The sequence below is a fragment of the Pogona vitticeps genome, chromosome 2 (genome assembly GCF_051106095.1).
Source record: "Pogona vitticeps strain Pit_001003342236 chromosome 2, PviZW2.1, whole genome shotgun sequence".
Taxonomy (NCBI): domain Eukaryota; kingdom Metazoa; phylum Chordata; class Lepidosauria; order Squamata; family Agamidae; genus Pogona; species Pogona vitticeps.
Window position 1 is genome coordinate 74,670,973 of NC_135784.1, and position 25,320 is coordinate 74,696,292.

The following is a 25,320-nucleotide window of genomic DNA, read 5'->3' on the forward strand; positions in this document are numbered from 1 at the left end:
CTAAAAATATAGAGCTGTAAACATTTGAGTTCTAATATATCTTTTTTTCAAAATGCATTTTATGCCAGTAAATAATCTTTTTTTGATTTAAACTTCACTTATTTTTATTATATACCTTTAATGGATTAAAAATAATGTGTATGTGTATTCACAAACACAGGTGCATGAAACATTTTTAAAGCCAGATTTGTGTGTAAATGAGATTCCGAAATTAAAATTGATAAAAGGCAGATTAATTATAAAAGCTGTACAGTTAACGGCAAATTAAAATAAGAGCACTTAGGGAGCCCATGTTAATTCTACAATAAAATGTACAACGTAGACTGACAAAACATCTTACAAATACAGGTGATAGTTTTTTAAAGTCCGAAAGTACAGTATACATCATGGGAGCAGTACTGTGAAACAAGAAATGATCCTGGTTCAGAGCCCAACAGTCAATACCAGAGACAGAAGCCTTGGAAGGAAAAATTATTGTACCATGAACCAGTCTGAGGAAAAGGTAACATACCACCAAAAATGGTTATGCAGCAACTTGGTTACTCTGTTTACATTCATCAGGATGTCACAACTGCACAAAGTAAAAGCCCACAAACTGCTTTTTTTTGGGGGGGGGGGACTTTTAATCCCTGCTTCAGAAACAGAGTCCACATGGCTAGTAGATGTATGAATTAATCCATAAGGATATCCTCAACATTATGCAAAATGACTCATCAAACTTGATCGTTACGCAAGGCTCAACTAAGAGCCAAAACTCTGATAATGTTTCATCATAGCTGTCCACTGCCTTGGAAGTGTTTTTGATAGAAGATGCAGTAAAATCCCCTTGTGATGCAGTGCAGCCAAAATCCTGCTCATGAACTGGGTTCAATCCCAGGCAGCCAGCTCAATGTTTATGCCTTCCATCTTTCCAAGGTCTTCAAACTGAATACCCAGCTCACTGGGGTGGGCAATGTGTAGTCTGCATAATTAAATTGTGAACCACCCAGAGACTGCTTTAAGCATTATGGGGCAGTATATAAAAAATACACTTTAATATCAAAAAGAAGAAAAAAATAAAATGCAACAATGAGCTGTGGAGATCTATATCTGGGTCCAGCTGACCTTCTTCTGCGAACACATACCATGGATGCAAGAGCTGGTGCTTTAATGGCCAAAGGAAAACTGCACAACTAGCTTAAAGCAGGTAGGCAGGTCAATTAAGCAGGCAAAGTATCAACCAGGAACACGGATTCATCTGCACGTGAACAATGAGTGGATCAGGTTGTTTCCTGTGTGAACAGCTTTTTAGGGACAGGTAGATCGTCACTGATCTGCAATGATGTTTTTGTCCAAAAACTGTTATATAAGTATTGTATTGGGTTATTTTTAAATTGTTAATGAGAGAGGTGTGGGATAGCCATTAATAAAATAAATAAATACACACACACATGATGCTGAGTTAGATAGCTATACCTGCTGTTTTTAACTTACCACATCACTGCAAAAACTGAAATGTTTAGAGCTTCCTGGCAGAGCTCTCATCTAAAGAGATAAGGCTTATGTAACCACTGTGGCTAGTAATGAAGGAATCAAGACACCTCCAATGGTTCTTGGGATGCCCTTTCTTTGTGTAAAAGGTTATCTAAGCTACATGCTCTCTAGAAGTGGTGTGAGAGTGAATCAGTCAGTCAAACTGGGACAAATCAGGAAGACTAAATGTGTACCTTTTCCTCATACCTGAACAAGAATTGGGGTGGAGGCACATGCATGAGGATATACCACTAAGGCAAACTGGCCCCGTAAAGTGGGGGATTATATACAATATGTGACTGGAAAGAGGCATTATACTGTATAATGCCTACTCCCACCAAAATCTACCCGTATCACCTGATCAAGTCAGGAGATGAGGCTGAGGAGCTTGACGCCGAGGGAGGCCCGGAAGGAAAAAACAAGAAACCGGGCCTTCTCGGCAGTAGCTCCTCGCCTCTGGAATAACCTTCCTCCGGAGAGTCATGTGGCCCCTTCGCTGGGCATCTTTAAAAACCAACTGAAAACGTGGGTGTTTGTGCAGGCCTTCCCTCCAGCTAATGCTTGATTTCTTTTTCTTTTTTCTTTTTCTTTTTATATTTTTCTCTTTTTCCCTTCTTTCATCTTGATTAACTTGTCTATTGATGTTTGGAGATTTTATTGTATTTTATATGTGGTTTATATGTTGGTAGCCACCTAGAGTGGTCGTTTGACCAGATAGGTGGGATATAAATACAATAAATAAATAAATAATAAAATAAATATTGCCAGAAATAATGGCGATCTGTCCTCACCACTACAGCTCCACTTATTATGCACTTTAGAAATTATGGCAACCTTTTACATGTATTAAAATAAATTTAAAAAACTGCTGGGTAGCTCAGTGGTTTAGTTATGTGGTTACAGAGCCAGAGGTTGGCAGTTCGATTCCCGACTGTGTCTCCTTGACAGGGGCTGGACACAATCATCCACAGGCTCCCTTACAGCTCTGCAGTTCTAAGATTAATTAAAACACTGTACTGTACTCAGAGGCTACCTGCTCATGAGCCCCCAGACATTGAAAATATCTTTTTTTGTTTTTGGCATGGTTCTGTATCTGTATTTGGGTTCTGTTTCAAAAATGTGACTTGGAGATTGCAATATGATTTATGGAGAGAACACTTTGAAAACATGTCCCTTCTCAATGGCTATTTCAATGTACCATTTTCAATAAATGTGACAACGAAGATGTTAAAAAAGACCTTTTGGCCCAAGCAAAAGGTTTAGGGTTGTTGTTTTGTTTTTTTTTGCAAAGACCTTGCTTCATCAGACGTATTATTTATCTGATCAGAAAAAAAGACAAATAGCTGCATCCCTTATCCTCTATTACTTTTGTTGCAAAATGTGGTTATCCTTTAGATGGTTCTGAATTGCAGGAAACAGTCAACAACCGAGAGCATTAATGGCACAACAGAACAGACACAGTCATTCTGAAAACAAGACTGTCAAGGAAGGACTGCTTCTGAATTATAATTCAGAAATAACATCAGCCTTCACAGAGCCAGAACACTTTGTTTTACTCCTGCCTTATTCAAATCAATAAAAGATTTGTCATTGAAGAATTGCCAGGTTTAAATTCATTTTTGATTGAATGAGAGGACATGACACTTAACAGTCAATTAAACCAGAGGTTCCTTAACAGTTGACAGGATCTCACCCAGAGTTATGAAGTCCATCTAGCTTAGCATAATTCTGTGATAGGTTAACATGTGGCCCTTCCAGGCCCAAAGAGAACTTCCAGCAACACTTGTCTTCACAACACCACCCAAAAGATTTTTTTATTGAAACATTTGCTCTAAAGCAGTCATCTTGGGCCTTCTAGAGGGGATGGAAAACAATAATGCCATGACACCTCTGTGGCCCCAAGTCCCCCACAAATTTATTTATTTTTTAAATTGGTCACTAGAAGACAGAAGGGCCCTGTTTCTTTTTAAATCAAAAAACACCATTTTTTGAAGGAAATATTCTGGAGGGTAGGATCCATAAGAGTGAGTGCGTCCTGCTAAAGTCCATTGATAGCTATGTATATCTCCTTGAAGGCTGCCCAACCTGTGGTTAACATGGAGAGTAGGATACATAAGAGTGAGTGCAGTCACAGTGACAGTGGCCACTCTAAGGCTACAGAAACAATATGCTGGGGTTGAACCTGGGATGCTTTGCACATAAGGCAATGTTCTATTTCCACCGTCTTTCTCTTTTAAGTTCCATACTCTCCTCCCTCTTCTCTGTCTTTCCCCTCAGCCTTTTCTTTGAACAGTTCTGTGGAATCCTCTCTCTAACTTCCACACTCTTCCTTGAATACATCAGTATAATCTTCCATTATGAAACAAAGAATTTGTGGTCCTTGACATTGGAATAAATAGAGAACACAGTAAACTCATAATTTAAAGGTACAGATTACACATTGGTTTGTATTTTTGTGCCTAACAAATGTTATGACCATTGACAGCATATTCTGGAATATAATTTATCTCTGCTCTTTGTTATTATATTTACCATCTGCTTTTCTTCCAACTAGTTCAAGGCGACTTATTTGATTGTCCTCTACTTTATCTATACAACAATTAATTGTAGTAGCTTGTGCTTGAGAATGTGTGATTGGTTTAATGTTATCCAGTGAACTGCATGGTTGAAAGGAGATTTAAACCCTGGTTTTCTGAGTCTTAGTCTAATACTGTAAATGCTACATAATACTTTCAAAGTTTGCTACTACAGATGGGCACAAACTGAGTCATAAATCTGAAAAGCCAACAGATCAGGCTGGTTTGTTTCATGAAGCACTTTGAGGATCCCATTATTTATTTATTTATTTATTTATTTATTTATTTATTTATTTATTTATTTATTTATTTATTTATTTATTTATTTATTTATTTATTTATTTATTTATTTATTTATTTAATATCCCGCCTATCTAGTCAATAGACCACTCTAGGCGGCTCACCAAAACGAAGCACTGTCATTTTTGCCCCTTGGCACTACATTATGTTTGGCAAAAGGGGATGGTTACCTTTGTGCATGCTGAGGATGGCAGCAATGGAAAAAGAAGGCGGTGGCGGTGGCAGAACAAGGTAGGGATGCAATGGGATAGTGGGAAGGGGGCAGTTGGGTGGCAGAGAGCAGGAGCAGGGAGGTTCCCCCATTACAAACCAGAAAAACATACTATGAACCAATGCATTTTTTTCGGGGAGAGTGGTTATTTGTGTTTGTGGTTCATGGTTAGCCAGTGCACCTCTGGGGAGAACACTTTGTCATTATTATGATTTGTGTCCATCTCTATTTTCTGCTCATCTCAATCCTATACAAGACCAAATTATAACAGTTTACAAAACAAAATCATGAATATCATCAAAATGAAGTCTACTGTACTGTGCAATACTGAGTATATCCATATATACAGTTCTACAGTTTGCACAAAGGCACTTCCTACAAATTGTGGAATTTACAAGCTCAGTAAGGTACTCAGAATTCTCTGCTAGATGGCTGCAGTGATGTAGTCCAGAGCACACTAGACAGCTGAAGCAAAAAAAAAAAAATCAACTAACTACAAATCCTAAGATTCCATAGGACATGACACACAAAGTGGTCTCAAACTGTTGTAACAATGGTGGCCTGGGGTGGGATGGGTGGGAAGTAAGAATAATATCAGTTTAACAAGGCACCTGGACGTGAATATGGTGGCTTGGTAGATTCCCAGACAATGAGACAGCACCAGAACTAAGAAAACCCCATGCTAAACTTTAGACAAATTGCTTTTTTTCAGCAACAGCTCCTAGAATCGAAATGCTGGCTGGGGGATTTTTAAAGCTAGGACTTGCCACACTGGTAACAAGAGGGGCCTAGGTAAGCCCAAGACCCACCATTCCCAGGTCATTTTGTGGAGATAAATAGCAGCACAATATTTATTGAATATTGACTGAAATATTTGTTTGTGTTTTTAATTATTTTTAAAGTATCTAACCAAAACTGTGCTGCTCAGATCCATGCAAACAAAGGGAGAAATGTTTTCCTCTACTTGGTTCTTTTTCATTTAATTGTATCTCTCTTGTTTCAATAACATTTACAAGTTTAGCAAAATTAGGACTGATTGTATCTAGCTAGATTTTTAGTGCACATTTTATTTCAAGGAACCAGAGAAGCCAACAATACTGTATGACAGAGATGCACAGAAACTCATACAACATTAAATACTACAATTAATCAATTAATAACATGAGCAGTACATGCTTTAAAAAAAAGACCAAGCTGGCTTACTCTTTGGTGGCAAAAGTCAGCATGAATTTTTTTGTAATACTCTACAACAAAGCATTTTAATGTTTTCCCCTTGAAATGCTATGTGTGGCAACATGAAACACACTATCCTTCTCAGCTTAAGTGCTGATCCTATGTATGACTGCACTAAATCCTGTAAAGTATATAAATACTAGGGCCTAGATCCAACAGATATCCAGTAGACCCATTGAATAAACAAGATTTAGATGTGTATTTACTTATTGTTTGATTAATAACTGAATGGGCTGCTATAGCTGGTGCTACCAATTAGATTTAGGTTAGGTTCCTAAGCTCTGAGAGCCACTAAACCAGAGGTCATCAACCCCCGGTCCGTGGCCCACTGCCAGTCCGTGGCTTAAGCCTGACTGGGCTGCCAAGACAGACCTCCCCACACACTCCCCCCTACAAAGGTTGTTTGCGCTTGCGCACAAACGGTGGTGCGGTCTCCTGGAGCCCAGCTGGAAAGCTAGAAGAGTGGAGAGACCCAGCGGCTGAAGACAGGAGCACAGAAAAATTCAAATGGCCTCCCCACGGGTCTCTATCTCCCGCTGCGGGGTTCCTCCATGCTGCTGGCTTTCCAGCCTGGCTGGAAGAGCAGCATGGAGAGATCCAGTGGCTGGAGACAGAGCGCGGTGGGAGGGAAGGCACGCTCACAAGGGAGAGTGGGTGGGTTGTCAGGGCTGCATGGAGCCCTCCTCGCCCTGCCCGATCGCACTGCGTTCCCAGCCGAAAGAGCCCGGGAAAAATTCAAAAAGACTCCCCCCCCCCCGGCTCCTACCTGGCTGGAAAGCCAGCAGTAGGGAGAGACCCTGCGGCTGAAGACAGAGCCAGGGGAGAGGCAGGCTCGCAAGGGAGAGCGGGTGGGCAGCAGCACGGACAGACCCCGCAGAAGCCAGGAGCCAGCGGAGGGAGGTCTTTTGAATTTTTCCCGGGCTCTTTTGCCTGGGAGCACAGGCCAATTCTGCAAGGCAAGAAGGGCTCCGTGCAGCCTGCTCTCCCTTGCAGGGCTGCCTTCCCCACCCCACCCCCATGTTCAGCCATGGGGTCCAGCCTGGCTGGAAAGCCAGAAGCACGAAGAGACCCAGCCGGAGGCAAGAGTTGGAGGAGGGGGAGATCTTTTGAATTTTTCCCAGGTTCTGTCCCCGACCCCGACCCGGTCCGCACATGGAGTCCATACCCCTCAACCGGTCCGTGGTCCGAAAAAGGTTGGGGAACACTGCATTAAACCATTAGAACTAGCATACTGTGTGATTAATACAGCAGTTTAAACACTAGTGGCAGAATGGAAAAACAGTAAATACCGCAGAATAGTATTATCATGACACATTTTAAGAACAGTACTATTTGATGCAGTCTAGTTAGTGCTGGAGCTGATATCTAGGTTCTGATCTCCACAGAACCATAAAACTCATTAGGTGACCTTAAGCCAGTTATATGCTCTCAGCCTTCACAGGAAGGAGGAGGAGAAAGAGGAAAACCACGTATGCCACCTGGACAAAAGACAGGATGTAAATGGAACAACCAAACAACAGATAGAAATGCAACTAAACAATTCACAACCACAATAGTAATAGTAATAATAAACACATAGTTCAATAAATGCATATTTGGACATTCTTGCAAACTAATTCAGACATTTAGGAAGTACTATTCCCTATATAGTGGCTTTTTTATTCCAATAAAGCAGTAATGAAAGAATCAAAGATAAATTGCAAGAGCATGTTGTGCAAGAATTCATTTCATTCACATTTATCTTGATATTATTCTTGTGACTGCCAAAATAATGTTTCTAAAAATACTGATATGTGTAGCTGAAAATAATGAAAATCTATTCACTGTTATTCAGCATCATCTCTCTGATCTCAAGGGACAACAACATTGCTTAGAGTGGTACACTTTCAAGATCCCACTCCTGAGAAAGAAGGAAGAGCCTGGGACAGACTGTATCAGTGAAAACTTTTAAACGTTTTTAGATAGTATGTTAACATCTCTCTCCACCTTGTCCCATATCTTCTCTTCCCCCCCCAAATCTATGCATGTAACTGCATTGCACAACTTTTCTGTATATCTGCTAATAGCAGCGAATGCTAATAAAAAGTGGTGGTAGAGCTAAGGCTGCAGCAGTGGTCAACAGGGATATCAGTTCAACTGCCCAGGAAATGTGTTGCTGTCAAAATCTAAAAAACACAGCACCACAGATCAGATCACTGGCTGTTCATAACTCCTTTAATGTGCAAACTGTTTGGCCATTTTTATTTTTCATCAAAACCTCCTGGGATGATGAGTTGAACTAGAATTACAAGGCATATGATTCATGCTGAGAATCAGATTTATCACAAAATAAAATCTTATTTGCAGTTTAACAACAAATATGAGTTAAAGCATGAATAAGAAATAACATTTCATTATTCAAATGAACTTTCAAAACAACATCCTGAAAATCAGTATTGAATAAAAAACAAAAAATCTACTTAAAATTAATAGCATAAATTGATGATGATGATGATTCATAGCTTCAAAGTAATGTGAATTAAATGGAATTAAATATCTTAGAATTCAGACGAACAATGTTGATGCTCATTAAAACTCAATACACAAAATGCATTTTGATTATTAATCATTAATTGAGATCCATTCCAGTAAACACTCTGGACTAAATCCAAGATGATGCTAATGATAGCACTGGGATTTTCTTCCTCTACCTAACTCAGTGCAGCCCTCTGTGGTGTCATAAATCTGCTCCACAGGGTTTCCCCATTCTCCAGAGCATGATTTTAGAATAAGTAGAAGTTTGCAGAAGGGGGAGGATTAACACACAAACACACTTCTGCTGTTTGGACACACATCATTGGATACCATACTTTTAATGCCACTATAGTGTAAACAACCCCATTGGATGATGTTCATATTTATTTATTTATTCAATCATTCATTCATTCATTCATTCCATTTATACCCCGCATATCTGGTCAATTAAATATGGAACTGACAGGGCTCGTATTCCTGGAAATAAATACCTAGGTAGGTAGGTAGGTAGGTAGGTAGGTAGGTAGGTAGGTAGGTAGGTAGGTAGGTAGGTAGGTAGGTAGGTAGGTAGGTAGGAAGGAAGGAAGGAAGGAAGGAAGGAAGGAAGGAAGGAAGGAAGGAAGGAAGGAAGGAAGGAAGGAAGGAAGGAAGGAAGGAAGGAAGGAAGGAAGGAAATTAACTATTTAAAAATCCTAGATTGCACACAATGAAACTGGCTAAAGTGGGTTACTATGCATGCTCCTCCCCAAAGGGTCTCTTCTACCTATCTTCCTTCTGAAAATGCTAAAGGAATTATTAAGGGATCCTGCTGAATTGAGTTAACTGCAGTGCAGAAATGCCATCTCTACTCCTGAAAACTGAGTAGAGATGACATTTGTAAGCAAAGTCCTTCCATTCATACAATGCAGATACATAATCCAACCCAGTATCTTCAATTCCTCTTTTGCCAAATTATGTTGGTGGATATCGATACCTGTTATTTAACATTGTCATTTTATCATCTAAAATCTTCCTAAATCTAAATATCTACATATGAAGAAATAATTAAGAAGATTTTGGACTGTGCAGAAATGGACAGTCTTATATTGAAAATTAAAGAGAAGGAAGATTCAGAATATTTTCAAACATGGAATCTGTTCTAGCAATAGTCAGAAACGCAGTGTAGCGATTAGGCCCTAATCTGTACCAACAAATGAATATAAACTGACCCCATGTATTACAATGTTTAATAAGCACGGATTGATTTTACTAATAAAAAAGAAAGAAAATCTTCCTAAATCTAATTCAGCATTCTGTAGTTGGCATGTACCAGCAATCAACCTTTGAGAGAAAATATCTATCGTATAGCTATCAGTTCTGACAATGTTTGACAGCTGCATTGAATCACTGTCAACATCTGACAGCATCAAATATATAGCAGTCAACATTTTATAGTTCTGACAGCTGACATGAAGTAGCAATCACTGTTTGACAGTATCTGATAAACAATGTCCAGTACAGTTTAGTAAAATTTACATTAATTGTCAATGGTGCCATGGTTAATTTGAAAGTGTAGGTGTCCATCATGATGGTCCTCACAGCCAGTCACACACACCCATAGGGAAAATACAAACATGCAGCTAGATTTGTTAATATCAACAAATGAGGAGCAGGTCTTTTGTTAAGCTAATGCGTCTTAACTGCCTATTCAGGATCAAACTAGTCTCAAATATTTTGCTTTACAGCAGGGAGTTTGCAAAAAGAGCCTGTTCCTAAGAAAACAAAATTATCTCCCAGATACTATGAGGGTTACAGCTAAGCTCAGAGGGACCAAAGAGGCCTGAGGGGATGCTGAAGAATATCACAGTTCTTACTCATTAGAAAGTACTGGGTTTTCAACCTTGCAAGCCCTTGTTTCATTACACCACTTTTAGTTACATTCACTTTTTTTATACTAATGTAATCAAGCAAATTTGGAACTGTGATGTCAAAACACTTCACAAAAATATTTAAACTGTTGAAAAATGAACAATGTTTAATATTGTGAATTCTGGGGACAGGGGAGAAAAGTGGGGAAGATGAGTCACTTCCTAAAACCAGTCAGGAAACAGGGGCTGAAATCCTGTTATACAATTATACAAATGGAATAACCTTTGAAAATGAACTAACATAAGAAATCAACGTATACATTATTTGTTACATACTAAGTGATGCAACTCAGCATGCAACAGATAATGCCTACAAAGATTTCCTAACTTACTGCAGTTTGCTTGCAAGAGATATGCTTTATGTGTAAGTGCAAAACGAAATTTCAGTTTCTGTATCCTCAAGGAACTTGCTCCACATGCAATATGACCAGCAACAGATCACCAATACAGAGGCAATATTTGAATCCAAAAAATGTGAAGAGATGATTAAAAGGGGGGGGGAGGGAGGGGGAAACCCACCACTTTTGAATTCATACTAAAGGCCAAGTAGCACTTCTTAAATTAAGTGGACCATCTGCATTTTCCCTAAATTCATCAGTTTTGTAGTTGATCATTCAAAATATGCCTTGTTTTCTATGTTTTCTTTCATGGGTTTTGAATTTTACAACATCAAATATTGCTCATCTTCCAATTATTTAAATATTTGCTTTTTTAAAACATTCAATTTGTCTTATTTTGATACTTCTTATTTATGTGCTGGTGTGTTTGAATAAATGTCTTCTGTGTAATATGATGGTTATATGCTGTCAAGTCAATTCTGACTTATGGTGACCTTTTCCAGGGATTTCTACTCAGAAGTATTTTACTATTCCCTTGTTCTGGGGCTGCTTTGGGACTGTGCAGCTCTCCCAGGGCCACACAGGCTGACTCTACTCACAGAGGGCACAATGGAGAATTGAACTCCCAAACGCAGGATTTGCAACCAGATTCCTAAACCACTGAACCAGCTTATAATGTGTGTCATCAAGTCCATTCTGATTTGTTGCAACTGTCTTCAGGGTTTTCTAGATATAGGCTACACAGAAATAATTTACCGTTCCCTTCTTCTGAGGGCACTCTAGGACTGTGCAACTATCTAGCCAGCTTAAAAGGGACAAAAACTTTGTGGGTGGGTATAGGAGAAGATATATTCAGAATTATTCTTGATGTATAAGACGAACCTTGGAGGGATTACCCTTCACACTCTTCCTCTTTCATATTGTTGGGGTACTGGGCATATGTACATAGTGGCAGTACTTAAAAATGCACACCAACTAAAATCTACTGAAGTAAACAAATAATACAGTATATTTAAATATTACCTAGGATTTGGAAACTAGTACCAACAACACACTATTAGTATGACTAACCTTTTAAGACAGGGAGTCATAAGCACATACATTTGCAAACAAAACAACCAGGACATAGTGACAAAATATTGCACCAGTGCATGGTAGGATAAGTGGAATGTCATCCCAGCAGAACTAGTCAGTGGTGAAGAATAAAACAATAACAACCACAGAATAGTTTGAAACCAATCATAGGCATCTCCACATTTCCCAACTGACAAAGGCAACTTGTGACTGGACAGGGGGCCCCAAAAATTTTGAGGTCAGATTATTTATCCCACTCAATGAGCTGCCCCTGCTACATAACAAATTTACATCTCTATCTTTAGTCTCTGTTCCAGTCCTGTGAAGAAGATCCCAAAAGTCTGTAGCTATCATCTTCTCTCTGAACTATCCCCATGCCAGAATCAAAATACTATCTGCATAGCAGTCCTGCCTTCAAAAAAAGGCAGGAGAAATGTAACTTTAATGCTGCAATTGTAAATACACTTAAAAGGGAGAATGTAATAATAAAATCAACGGGACCTGATTTTGAGCAATCTCTTACTGTTAGTGCTTCTACAGTAAAACAACCATGTATCATGTGCAAATAAGACATAAATGTTTGCCTATATTTAATTCAATTGTTTCTTAAATAAACATTGATGCATGTGAAGAAAAAATGGCTGTAGTCTTAAAATGTATAGGTAAGGACGCCTCTACACCCTTTTGATTCACAGCCTTGTACTGTCTGAAATCATAGTTAGTGCTCACACACGGGCTGCAGATTGATTCAAGAGTTCATCATTCATACTGGATGCAATGCAGTTTCCAGTCCAGCTCACAACCCTCCCCCTTCTTTCCCTCCTTCCTCTGATCCCTGCCAATCCTTTTATGGGGTGTAAATACAAAAATAATGATATTGAAGACCTATCAAGAAGGGTAATCAATCTAGATCTAATCTCATATGTGTAAGAAGTTTTTTTAAAAAAAAAATTCAGAAAATGATTGGAAGAGAGAGGAAGAATGCATAGGCAAGTTCCCTTGGTCCTAAACACCATGCCCCGAATGCCTACATCACCAAAAGACCACCAACAGACATGCCTCCTGTCTTTACAACTTATTTATTTCATTTATTTATTTATTCTATTTATATCCCGCCTATCTAGTCAATTAAGACCACTTATCACAACTAACCACATGAGGAAAAGCTCATCTGAATTCAAGCCTTTTTCAGGTTTGAAAAAGTAGAAGCCCCCACCCCCAGCAAAAAAGGGCAGAACCAATTTGAATCAACCTTTGCATAATGTAGTCAGTAAGAAATACTATGCATCCCTCCGTTTTATAAGTGGAGTGAATCCTGCAGTATCTATGTAGTCGCAGCCTGATCCTCATCACATAGTACTCAATGGCTGAAATCCTGTTGCTTAGCACATGGATTTGCAACTAAAGTAAGCTACTAGAGTTGAATCAGTGGAATTTATGGAGGGGTTGACTCACCAGACCCTCACAATTTGAATATCTATATTGATGAATTATGCTTTATAATTTAAATAATTGTTTAATACTGCAATATAGTGTGAGAATGAAACTGCAGCACAAGAAAGGCGAGAGGGAAGCCTGAATGTTCAATCCCTGACTTCTAAACAATAGAACCAAATAACCTTTAAAATTATTTATACTTCTAATCCTACTCCTAGCACAAATAACCCAAACTGTTTATGTGGGTTGTCTTTGCATCCTCCCATTATATCCTCACAAGAACTCTGTGAGGTAGGTTATAGTTAATAAAAAAGAGCTAGCTAAGGACATCTGATGAGTTTCACGATTCAGTACAAATTTGATCCTAAGTCAGCCTGTTCCAAGACGAATGTGGTATTCATTTCATTATGCTGATAGGTTGCCCCAATTTTAGTTACTGTGAAGCGGAATTATTCTATAACATGCAAAAGCTGATGGTTTACATTGACATTTATGTATTACATGAATTTGTGTTGCAAAATAAAAAACAGGACCTTTCCTTTCCATGACAAAGTTTTGTTTTGTTCTTGCTGTTGTGTGCCATATTTTTTTCACTTGATGAACAGTGGCTTGAAAAACTCTTAACTATTTTAAAAAGTATTTCTAAATTATTTTGCTCTAATGCTGCTTAATCAGCTCCTAAGGGTTGATCTCCTGAAAGGCCTTCCTTTGCCAGACTCACTAATTACCTTAAAAGTTACAACAATCAACAGCATGTTATAGAGCCGTGGGGACAGATCTGACTACATGGAAATTCATAAAATAGAGCAACCTGCCATTATCAACAGAGTTGCCGCTTATAAAATGAAGGGCATCCTTGAATTAGCTACAGCTAGGCTGGCGCATCCATCCAAGGCATTTTTACAAGGGGATTTTTTTCCCCTCCTCTTGCCCTCCAGGATTTGAAGAACGGAAAGGCAGGACATTTCTTCCACCCAGTGGCAAGCAATGCTCCTTATCGTTTCTCCTAGAGCAACATGTTCTCTCTCTTTCTCTTTCTCTCTCTCTCTCTCTCTCTCTCTCTCTCTCTCTCACACACACACACACACACACACACACACACGCACGAACACTGGTGGCCTGAATGTAACTCCATCTCCACACGGTCAGACATCCAGTTCGGAAGCTTCCACCGCTTACTCAGAAGGCAGCCGAAGGAGACACGGGGGTCGACAATGCTGGGGATCGCAGCCGCCCTCGGTGGTCTCCCAAGGCTGGAGAAGAAGAAGAGCTTCGGAGGGACGGTCAGTCCAGCGCATCCTTTCCATAACTCGCCCCCCCCACATACACACACACATACACTCACGGCGGGGCAGGTTTGCCTCCTCTGCAGGCTGCCCTCTGAAAAAGCCCCCCTCCAGCCCTTTCTGCCCCCCCCCGTGCCCGTCGCTTTGACGCGCCGCTCCTCCGCTCCCCACCCGAGACTAACTCCACTCTGCGCTGGGGAGGTGGCGGGCGGGGGTGGAAGGGTGGGATGGGAGAGAGAAAAGGGAAGAAAATCCCCCTTCCTCACCACCTTAAATCCCACCGAGAGCAGCTCAAGGTCACTTCTGGCCATTCCTCCCCCCCACACACACACACACACCGGAGCAGCAGCACCTTCCGAAGGCAGCCTGCGACAAAACCGCTATTCCGGAGCCACCTGCAACAGGAGGGGAGGCTGCCTCCGTGCTTCCTTCTGGAAAGGAGGGGGAAAGGGGGGTCCCGTCGAGGAGCACGAGCCCCAGAAACAAGAAACACCCCCCCTTCTACATACACGCGCGCGCACACACACACACACGCACTCCGCAAGACAGAGAAAGAAACACGAAAGAGGGGCAGAAGGAGAAGTGCCTCCCTTCCTCCCTTCCTTTGCCCTTCTTACCTGAGCCGGCGACTGAGGGAAGCCCGCCTCTGAAGTGGAAAAAAAGCGGCCACCGCCGAGACCGTCCCCGCCGTCGCTGAGCGGCTGAGGCGGGAAGGCGCGCGGCGGCGAGGAAGTCACCACCTCTCAGGAGGAGGAAAAAAGAGCCGCGCTTTTTCCTCACCCGCGTTAGCGCCCGTGGATGATGCCGCCGCCGCCGCCGCTGCAAGTGCGCGCGCGGCCCCTGTTTGCAGCTGCTCCCGGCTCTCCTCCTCCTGCTGCTGCTGTTCTTGCTGCTGCGCTCCTTTTCCTGCGCTCTGGCATTCCCCTGCCAATCTCGGGCTGCTGTGGAAAAGCCGGGGGAGGGCGGGAGGAAAGGAGCGCGGAGCAGAGAAGGGGGGGGGAGAGAGAGAAAGGAGCGGCGAGGGAACCCGCTGCTGCAAAAGGCACCCGTTCTGTACTCACAAGCGGCGGCGCCCACGCCACCTCCCCCCCCCCCAAGCTAGCCTGACGAAGGGCTAGGAGGGTGGCACCTTGACTAGGCAACCAAAGGAGCAGCTAAAGAGCTCGGGCCATTGAGCAGTCAGGGTACCGGGGGGGGGGCTTTAGCCCCGGAAACCTGCTCCTGTGGCCAAACGTATTGGCATCAATCCGACGGGCTTCTCCCAGGGGAGTCGCTCCAATTGAGGCAATGACTGACTCGGGAGGTCGACCCCGAAGTCCCGTTAACGAGTAGCTGGGTTAACTTTAGCCTATCTATCAGAAGCAGAATGAAAGTACAACCCGCCAGGGCCACCCTTGTAACTGCGACTGGGAAAAGGGGAGGTCATCAGGTGCTAGTTGAAGGCACCTCTCAAACCAGACCCTGACATTAAAGGTTGTCCCTGAAGGCGGCTTCTTGTTGCTAGGATGTGACTGAGGCAGTCTTTCTGTGTTTGTTAAATCAGACTTAAGAAGAGCCTCCTGCTTAAAGAAGACCAGTCACCAGACGAAGCAAGTGAATTCGCATAGTCCTGGAGGTGAGAAGAAAGAACTCCTGATGTTAGATTCAGATGTTCAGATTACTTCAAGGATTTCTGCTTTCCACTCACAGAAATCTCTAATACCTGTTTCTGCACAAATCCAGCACTGCAAGGGCAGACTTGTTGTTTCCTTTCGGGTTGTTGGAATGGTGGTTGTGGAAACAAATCCTACCCATAGTGTATTTTAAGGATAAACTTTACAGCTATTTGGAAGGAGCACGACAGGCCATAAACGACTGCAATATTATTCTTAACATTTATTTAGCACCAGCTGTGTACTCAGCCTGCTACAGAACCACAGACAGCTATCCACCTATGTAAATCAGATAAAATGGAAAGAAAGAGGAAACTTTATGACTCCCTTCCATAGCATAAATTTCTGACAGATGCATCAACCGCTTTCAGGGACCAGAGTATCAGGCCATTTCAGCCACTCCCTGTCCCCCCCCCTTTTTTTAGCTGTCAGTTTGAACGCTTAGCAGCTGAGAGGTACAGAGCCAATGGGGCGTAATGGTTAAAATGTTGGACTCGGGAGACCTGGATTCAAATTCCGGCTTGGTCTTGAAACTCTCTTGGGCCAGTCACACACTCTCAGCCTGACCTATTTTTCAGGGTTGTCTTGAAGATAAAAGGAGGTGAGGAGAACCATGTATGTCACCTTGTGTCCATGGGATAAAAATATAGCTAATAATGAGGAGGATTATTGTGGTGTTTTTAGGAGACAGTGTGGTGTAGTAGATACTGTGTCAGAAAAGGATTCAGGATACCTGGGTTCAAATCTTTGCTTGGCTGTAGAAACCCATTGGTGGAAGCAAGTGCAAAATCACTCTTTGAACATCTCACATTCTTCAAAACCCCTGCTAGAGTCAAATCTGTATGTCACATTTTCTTTTTACTAACCCTCATCATTATATATATGAGGGTTAAATTCAACTAAGAAACATATGTGGATTGGCAATAATTTTTCCTCTTTCCCCTGGATTCTTACTGTAAATGTTACTATTCTCTGCCAGTTGGGGAAAGGCAGATTTGTCCAGTTTCAAATTGTCTTTCGTGATGGACAAAGCTCTTTAGTGGGTCCACCAGGGCAGGAGTATGATCTGACCATGAAGACAAGATGCAGAAATATTCTCTCTTTATCTCTCTCCTGGATTTTACCTGATGAGTGCTTGTACAGACAACAAGATAACGCCCAAGCCTGGAGAGCTAGAAACAATGTAATGCGTACCCTCTTGCGTTATATGTTTAATGGGGGTGTGTGATTAATTTTGAGAAATGCCCTTATTAATCCCAATTATTGTGGCAAGGGAACTCAGAGCTGAACCAGACAGCTTCTGAATCACACCAAACATAAACTATTTTCCGAACACCTAGTGGAGGGATCCGAATTGCATCATGCAGATCAGTGGCACTTGGCTCTCAACGCAGAAATCTTTGTGTACCACTGAAAGTGAACAACTCTAATTAATTTCTCAGAATTACATAGGCATAGTATCCCCCTGAAGAGATTACATCTCCCAGACTACAAACAAAATAGGTAAAAGGCAATTCAGCCTTCACATCTTTATTCTTTTTTCTAATTTTTTGAAAGCACCTGACAATGACTTTTTAATATCTTGATGGAAAATTTATTTTGATGGTTCACATTCTGCAAAACCTATTTTATTAGTTCCTACAGCCAGATCCACAGGCATCCCAGAATCTGCTTTGAAGGCAGTACTTGAGACTTAAACTTGTCATGTTGCATTCATCTAATAAATAAAAAAAGAATAGTAAGCTATTTAACATACTAATAGGACAGGTCATTCAATTTTGTTGTCAAATTTATATTTCCTAGTAAAGAGATCCATGCTGATTTTAGAACACCTATACAATTCATTAAATACTTTCAGGCGCACAAATAGAAGACCTGCCATCTCCTAGTTAGAAATGAGCTTGCAGCAAGATCTGATGAAAGCTGGATAAAACCAGCAGGTTATTCCATAATTATTTCTCAACACTAGAATTACTAACTCTGCTAAATGTACAGAAAAATAACACACTTAATCTTTTGCAGTTTATTTTTATTTACTAACATTATGAATCCTCACCCTAAAAGGCATCCTGAAGTGTGTATGTGTGTGTTTTTTAAAGAAGAAAGTACAGTATGCACTCTATGTCAGCCTGTTCATGGGGAATAAAAACAGTACAAATTAACAGATTAATGTGACAGAAATCTGCAGCTTTTTTCTTTTTCTTTTTCTTTTTCCCCCCAGTTTTCTTCTTACTATCATTACCCACAATAAGAGCTGCACAAAGGTGAAAAGAACAGAAATCAAGGAGGTGGGTAGCAATCCTCGAAAGATTGCATCACAATCACTGGAAAGTACTATCCTTTCTTTCTGCTGCCCTGCTTTTAGCTGAAGGGGAAGGCTGGGATCAGTTAGCCCTTTTGGTACATGGCCATGAAGCATTGAGAACACCTCAGCTGCCCAGAGCCAAAGGAGCTCAGGAAGGAGGAGAGGAAGGATCATCTCCATAATTGTGTTGCTCTTGGCAAGCTCTCTGAGAGCTTGACAAGTCCATGGGTCTACTTGCCCCTTGTCTCCTTCCCCAAACTTGGAGATGGAGAATGGAGGCTTGGGGTTGTCCCTGATCTCACAAGGAGTTGCAGCACACCGATATGGATCAACTGTTCAACCATTCAATGTTATACATCTTTGATGGGATACATTCCTAATTTAAATATGCATGATTAAATGGGAATAACTTTGATGGATCTATTCCAAGAAAAGAGTGCAAGTGGGGTTGCATCCTAAATCCACAGAACACAGTGAGATTTAGTTTTGGGTGTACAGAGATATCAGTAGACAGGGATAGCATTGGGCAGGGCTTGGAAAAGTTTCATTCATTCATTCATTCATTCATTCATTCATTCATTCATTCATTCATTCATTCATTCATTCATTCATTCATTCATTCATAAGATCACAGATTCCAGAATCCCTTTTTGGATGGTGGATTCTGGGAGCTGTTGATCAAAAAAATATGATCTTTTCCTAGCTTCTGAGCATTATTCACATTTTGGCATAATTACTCCTGTTACTGAGGCTTTTTCTTGAATATTTTTTGCTTGTGTGAGTATACATAGCAGAAGCTTCCGTCACATGAATAGATCCTTACATAAACACAGCACTGTTTTATTCTATTGGGCTACAAGCAAATGAGCAGAAAACTATTGAGAAACTGGTGAAACTTCCAAAGACAGAGCAGAGGAACAGGGATCAACCCAGGGGCAGGCCCATAGAGCTTGGCGCCATTCTTTTGGCCCTCCTGGTATCCTAGTTGATGCAGTAAGAGGTGACAGCGGCAGGAAAATCAGATGGGGGCCAATGATGACTGAGAAAGGCAAAGTGTTTTGGGAGAGGGTACAAATATTGTCCCAAATGTCAAATCTCTTAAAGAGCAATATTTCACTGTTCTGAACATGTTTTCTTGAATCTATATAGCTGTTTTGGGGAAAACAGAGGAATCATGCATAGGGCTATAGCCTTATTAAGATTTCAAGTTTATAGTTGAGTTGTGCACATGATACCTATCTTTATTTTTGAATTTCTTTCACAGGAATCCACTGAAGGCAGTGTATTTGCCCTCTTTTCCCCCCTCACTGCAACATTGTACATAGGAAACCAGGGACCTCCTGATCCTGTAAGACATGGGATTTCTTCTTTTGTAGTTTTATTATATTTCTCCTGAAGTAAAAGTCTAGGCAGGTCCCTTGATTAAGAAAGCACACATCACATCCAAATTAATATATATGGAAGAACATTAATAGAAACAAACATTAACAATTACCAGTTTTTACCTGAAGTGGAACTCAAGCTGGCTTATTATATGATTTAAAAATATTTGTCTATGTACTTACAAAATTTTGATCATATAATGATAATTAGTATCTGGCTGGATGGCTCAATTATAAACACATCTGTCAGATCTGCTTTGATTTGCATTCCTGCATTGAGCAGGGGATTGGATTTAATGACCTATACACCCCTTTCAACTCAGTTACTCTATGGTTCTATGATTTCTCCTTCTTCCTTAATGGTCTGTGTTAAAATTATTATAAAATTATAAACTTCAAATTATTTTATGTTGTGTTTGTTTGTCAGGCAGAGAAAACCTAGCTAAAACTCTGGAAAGAAATAACCTTCAGTAATAAAGAAAATATGTTGCCTGCATGTTGGATTATACACTTAATACCAGGATCCTGAATGACTAATATTTCATAGAACTCCCTTTCCATATGCATCACCTCTGATTCAGCATTAAGGCAAGGCAACAGCCAACTGTCCCTGTAGCAAATATACCTAAGCACATCCTGTGTGCTCCCAGGTGTCCTTGAAATAGTGTCAACTCCACTTATACCTATAAGGTGGACTTCACCCACCATCTACTGTGACCAAGACATTACACAATATTTGAAATCGTAACCTAGCTAATGACCTTGCGGGAGCAATGATCTGCAGATTGAGAAATAAGAAGAACTAAAAATTACTGATTGATTTCTCTCTAAAATAAATCTGGCACCTCCTTGGCAAGCAGCCTCATGCTGAGACAATTTGTTAAACCTGACATAAAAGTTGATGATCTTGCACCGAAAAGCACTGATTCAGGAATTGGGCAGGGGGAAGGGGAATTACAAAGAAGGACCATGTCAGGTGGAAATGTCCAGAACAATCTTTTTGTAAAAAGAGGGGATTTGCAACACGGAAAATTGGCACAGCATACTTCTGAATCCAGGAGAAAGACAGCCGTTTTTCTTTTTTATTTGCTTCATTTGATTCATAACTCTGGTTGTTGGTTGTTGGTTTTTTAAAAACCAGTTTTATGTTCAGGGAAAGAAATTTGAGATTGGGAGAAGATTTTTGTGATTTACAGAACTGACTTACAACTGTCAAGGAGGGAAAATTATCTCCACTTACAACTAATGATGTGTACAAGAAGATTCATAAACAAAACCTTTGGATTTTTGAGTATACAGCAGATTTTCTTGCAAAAAAGTGTGTAGGTACTTTCCTGCACAATACATCTAGAGTGACTTTCACAGAGAAGCAGGAATGTACAGTACTGTTTTTTCCTTAAGGGGGGAAAACTAAAATAGTGCATATGAAAAGTACCAGTGCAGATATTACAACAAGTACAGGAAAGTAATATTTAGAATACATAGAAATCACACCAACAGTGTACACAGGACAGGCGAATCAATAGTGTAGCAACAGTAAATGGAAAGACATGAAAATGCAGAGGAGATAAGATTTAGAAAAAGATATAACATTTATACTAAAGGGAAGAGGAAAAGGAAGGCATGCTGTTCCTGAATTATTCCAAATGAAATAAGTGGCCACAGTCAACATCTACATGTGACTGAAACTAGGATGTGGCCTTTTGCCACCATCCCACTCAATCTTACTCAAGCATAAAATGGTGTCATGTCATGCCCATGTAACTACAACCTAGTGGTGCTCCCTAGTGGATTGAAGTCATGTGATTCTAAGTATTAGTACCAGTCTGCTTCCAAATTTCCCCAAGAGAAGAGGGCAACTCTGCCTTGCCCCTCTTCTTCCCCCTAGCACACAAATCATGCACACAGTGGATGATGAGATAAGGTGTGCTGAAGTCTGTCAAAGTAAATATCATAGCTCCATACAGCAGAAATACAAATACAACACAAATCCCCAGCTGTTTAATAAAGCCTTCCTAATTCAAACTTAGCTCCTTCTAACATCCTAATTGGTCTGGGTACATGCCACATTGACATCTATGGGGTGGTGATCACAATGTATGAGAACATCTGGCACCATACATAAAGATCAAAGAAGAAATTAGGAATAGTGAGTGAGCCCTGAGTGCCTCTGGATATCAGTTCTAGGCCAGAGATCTTCCCAAGCCATCTTCCCCAAAATAGAAGAGAAGTATAGGTAGCCAGATGTTTCCACCAACGCAGTTTAATAAAACATGGAGTAAGAGCTCTCCATTCTATGTTTCTGCTCTTTGGGCAATTGTATATTTTATCTGATAGTTGTGTGCATTGACCTTTATTTTTATTTAGGCACCCTTCAGTCTCGAAAGACTATGGTAATGTCCAATGTATGGAGGACTTGGAACAGCATCTAGTGTGGCTGAGAAGGCCAATTCAAGAATGACAATCCATTCCACACTGAAGACAAATACAATCTGTCCCCTGTCCAGCTCCCTGATTTTGCTGCTTTTGTGACTTCCTCTTTGCCTTGGCCTGCTGGGCAAGGGTCTCTTCAAATTGGGAGAGGCCGTGATGCAACGCCTGCCTCCAGGCTGAACGCTCAGATGTCAAGGTTTCCCATCTGTTGAGGTCCATTCCTAAGGTCTTCAGATGCAGGACGTAAACATCGCTGTTTCAGTAATGTATACATGCTAAACATTCCAGCTTGTTCTAGGACTCCTCTATTTGGAACTTTATCCTGCTATGTGATACCAAAAATCCGTCGGAGGCAACGCATATGGAAGGTGTTCAGCTTCCTCTCCTGCCATGCACAAAGGGTCCAGGACTCACTGCAGTACAGGAGTGTGCTCAGGACACAGGCTCTATAGACCTGGATCTTGATATATGCCGTCGGCTTCTTATTGAGCCATACTCTCTTTGTGAGTCTAGAGAACATGGTAGCTGCTTTGCCAATGCATTTTTCCAGCTCGACATCTAGAGAGAGTGTGTCAGAGATCATTGAGCCAAGGCATTGACCACTATAGATAGATAGATAGATAGATAGATAGATAGATAGATAGATAGATAGATAGATAGATAGATAGATAGATAGATAGATAGATAGATAGATAGATAGATAGATAGATACTTGCCAGCAACTGATGATGTCCTATAGCACTTGTGGATAGTCAGGGAGCACATCTGGTAGTGGGGTTGAACCAATCTTGCTATCTTTGCTGTGTCCTTGCCAACCACTTGATGTCAAGACCAGCGATAAGCGAGGTGTCATGCTCTGAGAAAAAAGGACTGGAAAGGCTGTCTGAATGAATACAGGAGGGAGGTTGTTTTGAGGGCTTTTTAAGCCAGTAAATTTTATGGTTGCTCCAATCATTGGATGTGTATGTGTGAAAGAGAGAGAGAGGGAGGAAAAAAGTAATGTAATAATACACAAGTAATGTAATAAACACAGCAAATAGTTCAAAAATTATTTTATTTGAACAGAAAACAAGACAAGCAAACCTGCAGGTAAAACACAGTTGCAGTCTCTGACACATACTTTCTACATCCCTCTCTTTAGAGCTGGGATGTGACATTTAAAAGGGGGGATATTTCATCTAGGATATTTATCTAGATCATAAGGATAGAGTTGTGAGCAGCAAAACTAATTGCACTTTATCCACACATGCATGTGTTCATTATGTTTTTCCACATTAGCAAATGTATTAATGTTTGCAGTTGCAGAGGCCAGTGTGCTCTTGAGGAGCTCCACCAGTGCAGTGGGAATGGTGTCACAGGCAATGGAGATTGCCACTAATTGAAGAGTTTTTTGCAGGTTGTTTTTTGTTTGTTTTTAATTTCAGAGTGCCTGCTACTTTGTCTCCTTTGTACAAGTCAGACATAGCGCAGAATTGACAAAGGAACTCATATTAGTAGTTTCACTATTTGAATGTTGTATCTATAAAGTGTTAAAATAACCAGCTCTGGCTGACCAAAATCAATGAATTATGAATAATCATAGCTGAATGATGTTTTGGTTATGGCTTGTAAATGCAGAGATAATATGTCTGATAGTGTGCACTCTTTGTGGTTTCAATGCCTTTGTATTGCAGTAATCAGCTTTTCTGGGATTTAGGGTTTCAAATTTTTCATGCCACACAACTATATTTATTTAAGTTCTGCAAAAACTCTTAGTCAAAATCAAAATTGTTATCAGTATAAAGAGAGAATGCTGGATTGCAGATTACAGATCATTAGAGTTATAATATAAGTAACAACAATACAATTTCCCATTGAACAAGATATTCTTGGATTTTTAGGCAATTGGGCTTCCCACACCTGCAGATAAGGTTTGTTTGGAGTTAGGAAGAAAGGAAAACAATTGGTAAGAATTATAAATATAGGGAGATAAGAAACACTCATTCCATTCTGCTTATCATCATAACCCCTTGCTGCTTTGGGCACTAGACATTAAACAACAATCATCATGGATTTCCCTACATGTGTAGCCTGTATAATTAAAAATTTGTAAACCACCCGGAGAGTGCTTGTAGCGCTATGGGGAGATATATAAGTCAAATAAATAAATAAATAAATAAATAAATAAATAAATAAATAAATAAATAAATAAATAAATAAATAAATAAATAAATAAATACATACATACATACATACATACATACATACATACATACATACATACATACATACATACATACATACATACATACATACATACATACATACAAATTGCCACAAGGCTGGCTTGGCTGGGTGAGCATAGAGTAATTTTTCTCTGTGGTTCCTTAATATGTTTAAAGACTATGAAAGTAATTTTTTAAATATAGTCTTACTTTTAGAAATTTTAATATTTTAAGAGATGTATTCTCTGACTTGCTTTAAAGTTGCCTCTTTTAGGCTATAAGCTCCTTTATTTTGGAATTCAGTTATGATTTAATTCTCATCTGTAACTTTTATACCTAAAAGCCTGCATTTGAAATATATATTTCTGACTTGTTTGTTTTTTATTTGCAACTTTTTACAGTTGGATTTCTATTTAAGTATTTGTGCCTACAGTTTTCTTAATAGCTGTAAGACTTTTGTATTTTCAAATAACTCTGAAGTAGTTTGTGTATTTGGATGATAGAAGCAATGTAAAAAAAATAAAATTTGTAGAATAACATGAATTTGTTAAGAAGAAAGGCTTAGTCCTGGCCCCAGTGCTCTTCAACATTTTTTATTAATGACTTGATTGTGGGAATGCAGGGAATAATTTCCAATTTGTGGAAGATACAAAATTGAGTGCAATAGCTAATGCCTGGGAAGATATTCAAAAAGATATTGATGAGCCTGAGCATTGGACTGAAAACAATAGAATAAAATTTATCTGGGATAAGTGCAAAGCTACACATAAGGGGAAAAAACCAAATGCACAGATGGGGGATACTTGGCTCCATACACTACAAGTAAGAAGGATCTTGGAATTGTTGTAAATCACAAGCTGAATATGAGCCAACAGTGTGATGTGGCTGCAAAATAGTCAAATACTATTTTAAGCTGCATTAATAGAAGTATATCAGGCAAAATCCAAAAAAACAAA

The 25,320-nt window shown here is 40.1% G+C and overlaps 1 protein-coding gene and 1 long non-coding RNA gene across 12 annotated transcripts in view; one reads left to right on the top strand and one right to left on the bottom strand.

Annotated features, from left to right (window-relative positions):
• The window catches only part of ATP2B2 (ATPase plasma membrane Ca2+ transporting 2), a 522,267-nt gene extending 507,159 nt beyond the window's left edge, over positions 1 to 15,108 (bottom strand). For 5 of the 10 annotated variants that reach the window (XM_078385438.1, XM_078385430.1, XM_078385426.1 and 2 more), the window contains exon 1: positions 15,006 to 15,104. The gene's annotated coding sequence lies outside the window, so the exon portion shown is untranslated. Of the gene's footprint in view, positions 1 to 15,005 lie in introns of all 10 variants that reach the window. The other 5 variants (XM_078385427.1, XM_078385423.1, XM_078385436.1 and 2 more) reach the window with 3 other exon arrangements.
• Positions 13,970 to 24,169, top strand: LOC140704394 (uncharacterized). Of its 2 annotated transcripts, XR_013541724.1 has the most exons (5): positions 13,970 to 14,385; positions 15,932 to 16,003; positions 18,262 to 18,328; positions 19,610 to 19,693; positions 22,095 to 24,169. It is a non-coding gene; the product is annotated as an uncharacterized LOC140704394 (long non-coding RNA). The 2 variants fall into 2 exon arrangements; XR_012083573.2 differs by lacking the exon at positions 22,095 to 24,169 and having other exon boundaries at positions 19,610 to 19,711.
• Positions 24,170 to 25,320: the final 1,151 nt, after the last annotated feature.